The following is an 8,115-nucleotide window of genomic DNA, read 5'->3' on the forward strand; positions in this document are numbered from 1 at the left end:
TCAAGATTTTTCTTCTGATTCTTTGGATTTAATTGCTTATAAACCTCGTCTATGCTGTCACTAGAGCAATTTCATGGCTTAAATCGCTTCTTGAATTTTCAAGGGTTTGACTCGAGTCGAAAATTTCAGTCTTTTGCTTGTTTTAAAATGCTATTTCAAAGCCCCTTGATGTTGAGAATGAGGTCTTTGAGTAAAATACTGGGTGTTTTGGTGAGAAAATTTCATCTTAAAAGTTCGTCTCAAAATTGTATACAATCAGAAAAACAGTCCATTTATGGCAAAATTTTTGTTTAAAGTATCTTTGTTAAAACCTATCTTTTGTAGTATGCCGAAAACAAGAGCCAACACAAACAAGAGGACTCGTGCCAATGTTCAATTTAAGACGGGTCAGTCCAGCCAAGAACCTGTTGTTCCACCAGTGGAGGCCTATCCATCGGTAATCTTTTCTGATTTCAAGCAACGTAAGGCCTTCAAAGCTTTGATGATTCGTCCTTTTCGACCTACTCGGTGTGTGAACCCCGAGATTTTGGAGACCTTGGGGATTAAGGAAGACATACCCCACTCTTTGAGACCTTTGGAATGGAGGGGTTGTATCACCTGAGAAAGAAGTCCTACCCTCATTTGACCTTGGAGTTTTTGAGCTCGTTTGTTTATGATGCAAAGGAGAAGACGGTCTCTTTTCGCCTCATGAACGAAGACCATGAGTTGACTTTGGATGAGTTTGCTGGCCACCTGGGCCTAGAGGCTGAGGGGACGGGGTATATTAGTGATGTAGCTAAGAATAGTGGTGCACCTCTTTACCTTCCTTACTTGACTGGCCGACTTACTCCTAGTGCTAGTGCTATGCTGATTAATGATGTTCAGCACGTGTCCCTCCGTATGTTTCTTAGGATGATGACTTCTCTATTGTACTCGAGAGATGATGTGATTAAACTTAATTCTCATGAGGTAATGCTGTTGATGTCTTACCTGAACCTGCACCGTAGGAAGCCCCTTTACTATAGCGCTCCGGGGGTGGTTTGTGCTAGCTTGGAGTATATGGCACAGTCCCCGAACCATCACATTGCTTGCGGGGCCATAGTGACCCGCTTAGCCCAGCGCTTGACTGATTTTGAGGGGCCACCTCCCTCGGGGGATGAGTTTGTTGAGACTGTGCCTACCATGAACGCCACGTATTGGTGTCAGAACAGATGGTTGAGAAAGATGGCTGATGGGACTTAAGCTTAGAGAGTGAGAGGATTTATGTGGATGGTACTTCCCGACCCTGCCCGCCTCCCCGTTGTTGACCACTAAGCTGAGTGGGAGCCTGTAGGTGGTGTGCTTTGACCTGGACCCCAGTACTACTTGATTGACCCTACCATTCTGTTGGACTTACCTGAGCCTATCTTAGCATCTGAGGGATAGCAGGCTTCTCCCCCACCTCGAGAGCGTCGTAGGGTTAGACAGCCTAGGGCGGACGCCGTTGAGGCTGAGCCCTCTTACTCCATGCCGAGCTATTACTCACAGCAGTACTCGCCCTACCCCACAGTGCATGACCCCAGGATGCAAGTTAGCGACTTAACCGAGCAGATCTCGACCACCTTGGTGCTCCACAACATGCATGAGATGGCCCATAATCAGGGCATATGGACTGAGCTAGCACAACCCATCTGGTGGAGAGGACCCAGAGTAGACACGAGAGTCTTCCACAACTATGGAGTTGACCCCGGCGATTGGAGGCCACCTAGGGAGACTGAGTTTGGCTGCCTCGCGGGACCGTGGGGAGCCAACTATGGCAGCCAACCAGTTAGGAGGAGGAGATTACTCAGCGGCGGGTTATCAGGGAGCTAGTACTTCGGGGGCCGGAGCTTTAGGTGCAGGCGGCGATGATGAGATTGATGGGGGTCCATATCAGTGATTTTATTGTTTTGTCTAGACTTGTTTCAGTTGTGGATGGATATTTATCGTTTCTTGTTGTACACTCTTATTTCGGATGACTGTACTTGGCCTTAAGGCCATTACTTGTTTTAGCTTACTATGGTTATGGCTTGCTAGATTCGGACATACACTTTGGTATGGAAATTACGACTTTTGCAGGTTAGATCGTGGGTGAAATGGATTTCACTACGGATTTTGGCCTCTGCCCGTAAAAGCTCGACCGAGTATACAAGCATACTCGACCGAGTAGAGCCTACTCGGTCTAGTACACTCTTATACTCGGCCGAGTACCAGGATATTGCGTGGTATTTATAACCCGTTGTCCTTCTGCGTGTAATTCTTTGTCTTGGGTGTTCTATGTTACCTTACTTGTATCTTCATATTTCCGTGTGGAGTACATTGCCCCGGTGTAGTAGTAACATTAATGTGTCGTGTACTTGGGTTGAAATGACAGTAGAATCAGGATGTTTTGTGCGTAGCTCTTTCGGTAGAATGATTGTGTGCATCTTTTCTTGCTTAGAAGTTGTAGTATAGTGTGGAGTTTGAGTATAGACGTGTCTGGTCATATAATAAATGTATGATTTGTAATAGTGTCTATCTACGGGTAATCATTGTCTTTGGGTGCACTGAACTTCGGGGACGAAGTTCCTTTTAGAGGGGTAGATATAACATATCGCGGCAATATAAAAGTGTCCATATAAATAAAAGTTACAACAAATTCTTGAGAGCTTAGCCTTCTTTCCTTATAGGCTTGTCTTCTATGTTCAATTTTCTGGCTAAGTTGTCATGAACTAATGTGTGATAACTGACAAGAGAATAAGAATTTGGTGATATAGTTGAGTCATTGGTCGCGAGTTTTGTAATGACCACTGTCTTATGCAATGAAGGTTTGGGGATAATACTTATGGTGTTGTCTTGTGGTGGTCGAAGTTGGTACATCTTTATGCTAGGTAGAATGTCTTGGTGGTGACTAAACTCGTTGTTGAGATGAGTGGGCTGAACTTCGGGGACGAAATTACTTTTTAAGGGGGGAAGACTGTAATACCCACGATGTTTAAGGACTCTTTTGACCGACCCTTTGACTAGGAAAGACCTTATGAAGAGATAGGTGAGAGACTAGGTTAGGATAGGTACCTCACATGAGTGTTTACTCGACCTAGCAGGGACTACTCGGCCGAGTATTGTGTATACTCGATGGAGTAGAGCCTACTCGGCCGAATATGTGAGTACTCGACCGAGTATGGCTGCTGTTGACGCGTTGATATAAAAACGCGAGTTCGCAAGATTTATTTCATTTCCCATTTTCGACAGTTCCTCTTCCTCTAACCCTAGCCTACCTCTCTCTCACCAATCACCTCTACCTCCATACACTATTATATGTAGCCTACACCTCAACCATGGGAAGGACGGGGTTTGCATAGGAAGGATGCGTGAGTGGTTGTCGTCCGTGTTACCGTCGGTCCGCGTTATTAGGTAAGTTGCTGTTTTATTGTCTCCTTTAGTAGATTATTGGGAGTAGTTGTATAATAGGATATGGTCATAGTTGTAGGATGCGTCTCGGAGTCTTGCTTGGCTGTTTGTCGATGCATTTTCATGGTTGGCAATAAGGTAGGGTATCCCTACTCAGTTTACTGTTAATTGATTTAAGATTGTGATTGTACTATGTATGATTGTTTTCTGCTGATCATCGGAGTGTTGGTGTGGTGGTGGTGTGGTGTGTGTGATGATGATTGTGGTGAAGTCACTTGCGGGAGTGGCTTCACGCCCTAGTTCGCCCTCCGTGGAACCCGCCACGAGAGAGGATGTGCACATTACAGGACAGGGTTATCGCTCGTTGATGAGCGGGATTTTAGTGGGGATTGGCTGCGGTCCCCCACTGGCGGCGTGGGCTACCTGTTGCTATGGGTAGTCTGGCAGGGCTATACACTTCGGTGTGTAGTCGGTTACTATGTGAGATCGGGAGACCGGAGATGGTGGATGATCAGCTGGTTCCTTATCATACTTGTCTTATTTTAATTGTTCAGTAACTGACCCCGTGTTATGTTGTCAAAACTGTGGTGATCCATTCGGGGATTGTGAGCAGTTGGCTTTAGCAGGTACCGTTGGTTTGATGCTGTTGGGCATGGAGGGGATCGAGTCATCACGCTACCGACTTAGATGTCCTGATGTACGAGTTCCATAGTAGTCATAGGTATCACCTGTAATCAGCTTTGTATTTGCTTGTAAAGAATTAAAGTAATTAATTTATAAATGTCCTTTATTGACTATTTGATCTACTATCTCGGGTGACCGAGATGGTAACATCCTCATACACTGGGATGGTACTTGGTAAGGCGTCCTGGTGTGCGGGGGTGTTACACCTTTGCAATATGATTCGTACTCCTTTTAGTGGTAAAGGGACACAAGCAAGTGATTTGTTAGGACTAATACATGCCGCCGATGTATGTGTTCCTATTGAGCATCACCGCAAAGGAGAAATTATGACTACTTAGTCACTTTTACCGATAATTTAAGTAGATATGGGTATGTTTACTTAATCTAATATAAAAGTGAAGAATTTGAGAAACTGAAGAATTTCTAAATAAAGTAGAGAACCAATTGATCAAGAGTACTAAAGCATTACGATCCGATCGTAGTGGAAAAGATCTAAGTAATTAATTTGATTTATTAAATATGGATTATGACCTAGTGTCACTACCCATAAGTTCAAACTAATATGAGTCGGTTTGAGTTATTGAACTCAATTTTGGGAATTTGCAATCCAAAACAGACACGTAATTCTAAACGGATATGGTCAACCTGGAAATACCTAAAATAGAGAGTCTTTTTAAAAAATTACATGGATCAGACTGGCATATGACATGAATCAAGCTGCCATGATAGAGCTGGTCTTTTATGTGCAAATACGCCAGTCTAGACGAACTTCCAATTACTTCACCATATATGTTTGTTACTCACAAGGCTATCTCTTAAGAAGATATGTGTATTTCTAAGAGATAGAGTGGGAGTAGATTGTAACTAAAAAACATGTCTTATAGTTATTATGTTACTTTGTGAAACTAATGGAACTATAATCTATAAAGATAGAGTGGGAGTATAGTTTAGTGGGAGTATAACACACATGTCTTGTTGTTAAAATGTTGCTTTGCGAAAGTAATGGTATTATGACATTGTCCCAAATCGACCTTGTTACAAACGAGCCATAGCATTACAATCAAAAAATTGTAACTCAAGAGTAGATTTACTTTAAGGTGAGGGTCTCCTCAAAAGTAAATAGAGCTTTAGAGTACTTAAGTGCATAGATTGACATGAAGATGTTAATCAAGATAAATTATGTTAGGAATTGCCGCATTTCATTTTAATGAAGAATGACAAATGATATTAAAAATTCGCTTTCTAAAATGGGAATTTAGAGAAGGGTGTGTTTGGAACACAAAACCTTAGATAAAGATCTAAGTGTAACAGCAAATTTTGTATAACGATAACTGAAATACAAAACAAGGAAACAATTAAATTTTATTAATAAATATCAAAAGTACGTGTACAATCTCTAATGTATCCTCTGATTCTAATATGCTGTAAGGGGTACGCATACGGGGTACGCGTGTAGACAAATTTAATTGCTCTACACGCGATGTAAATTTGATTTCTTGAGAGGGTCGCGATGACTTGAATCTCTCTTGAAGGTTTGAACTTGTGATTGAATCTTCAACGCAGGCGGCACGATTTGATGTGCTTGTTGACTACTTGCAATGATTTTGACAGAGAGGATTTGTAGGAATTCGTACCTTGTTCTCTCTAGCCCCTTTGCAATTATGAATTTCCAACCCTTTGAATGAATGAGGAGAGCTCTATTTATAGAGTTTCAATTCCCCTTGTTGTACTTTGGTAGTCACAGGCCCATTTGTGGGTTTATTAGCAACCTTGGCCCAAGTTTGATTCTTTCTGGGTTTAGTGATCCGAATAACTCCTTTTGTAATACGAATCGACCCGCATTTCATTTAATCTGGACAAATTAATTAAATTAAGTTAAAATTTGGTATTAACTCAAAATAATTAATTTATTTTATTTATTCGGCACTTAATAAATTTTCCGTGCCTACACTAAGAATCCTAACATATTATGCGTAGCTTTCTTAAGTGATCCTAGAATGGTCTTAAGCAAGCATTAAAGGATTATAGTTTTCGTTCATGTGATAATTGAGAATAATTTCATTCACATGATTGAAGAATCATGATTATACATGAAGTTAAGTGGGAGCCAGAATTATTTTTCCATGTCTCATATGTTGAAAACATATTACTTATTGAGAGTAATGTACCAATTCTCTCTTCTGTAAAAGAGTGATTGGGAGACTAGGAAAAAGTGGGATATATTTTAGATTTCCGAATATCTATGTGAGAGGATATGGGCATAGAGTTGAGAGTCTTATAATGATAAGTTCTTTCATATCTGTTTAACATCAACAAGATTGAGTAGGTTATTCATGTTGATGGAAGTGGAATTACTATGATGGAGTCATAGTCGTTCACTGAACCTATTAAGTTGTTGATCACATGAAATCGTTTGCTAATGATTCCGCAATTAGAACGATCATGTATGCCAACAGACGCACATGCCATGATGAACCATATGCTAAGAGCATAATAAGTCAATAACAAGTTAATTCCCATGATAAGGCTTGCGAAAGCCTTAAAGAACATCTTTGAGATTCTTGAGAAGAATTAAGGATTCGTTCATATGTTTGGATGATAAACTAAGTTACGTGTTGAAGGGTTGCACAACCTTTAGTTTCCAAACCGAAAAGGATTTGTCGAAATCCTAGGATGTCTTATTGACTAAGGAGTAAGAAACTAGAGAAGTATTTTAGTTTCGACCATTGCAAATTCTACAAAAGGAATCTAAGTAAATTGTGATAAGTTGGTCAAGATAGGGATTAAGAGTGAATCCATCTACAAATGACTTTATCACAAGTTATGTGAAACAGTGGGAGCATCTTTCAAGTTGAAGAGCCCAAGTCTAGTGAGAAGATTAGACATATACTTAGAGATAAATTCATGTTATTAGATATAACATTGAAAACAACGAAATAGCAATTAATAAAGTTGGAATATATGGATATATGGCATATCCACTTGCCAAGCTTTTATTGCATTTCAACTAGTGTAAAATTTACACTAAAGATTATAAGATATGAAGTAGTAATAGTGTATTGACTATTCATATATGATAATCGCATTTATCGTTTGAGTTTCTTTAAAACTCACCCATTACTTTGTTAAATCCAAATGGGTTGTAGAGACAAATTGAACCCCATAAAGTGAACTGGATTGACATGGTATTTTCCCCTAGTTACTTATATGAGGTGACGTCTCGAAGTGACTAGAGTGTGATGCGATTTATGGCAAGTTCAAGTGCCATAGAGTCATATGGGATGACTAGTCGATCACCTAGACAGACTGTATGGGACACTCTGTCGAGCAGTGACCGCTTATAGAGTTCTGGTAATTCATAAAGCCTGGTCGTGGCAAGGGCTGCTATAGTATTCTTATGAGTCAATTCTTTTGACTAAAGACTATTCGCCCAAGTTGGCACAAATTTCTGATTGACTTTGATTTATGCTCTGCGACTGTCGTAATTGAGGTCAAATGGGTATATTTTGGGTTATGATGAACTGTGGCTAAACAAAGGGAATAGTGCGATAGGAATTGTCCACCCCCTTGTCAGGTTATTTGAAATCTCAAGGCCACTCGAGGAGTAGTGAACTGGAAATGCGTGGCCATGCTCGGAAAGTATCTATGGTAGATAATTTCGGTCAGACAGTTACACTCCAGATCGAGGAAACCATTCAAGATATGATCAAATGCAAGTACGACATGCGAGACACCTTGCATTGAGTGGGAGATTGTAATAGGACAAGAGAATTGGTGATGCACACTTGTCTCGGATAAGTGGGAGATTTTTGGAATATGTGTCCTCAACAATAGTGCGATCACATGATTTAATATCATAATTAAATCTCATAATAAGAATACGAAAGGGATAATTAATTATATAGTCAACTAATCAACATTAATCGGTAACGATTGGCTTGCTAGAGTTTGACGTTACTGTCGTAGGACGGTGGTGGTCAGTTGATCCCTTAAGGTCACACCTGTAGGGTGATGCCCTTATCAGTAAAGTTGATTAATTGTATG

Source organism: Silene latifolia, chromosome Y (genome assembly GCF_048544455.1).
Source record: "Silene latifolia isolate original U9 population chromosome Y, ASM4854445v1, whole genome shotgun sequence".
Classification (NCBI taxonomy): domain Eukaryota; kingdom Viridiplantae; phylum Streptophyta; class Magnoliopsida; order Caryophyllales; family Caryophyllaceae; genus Silene; species Silene latifolia.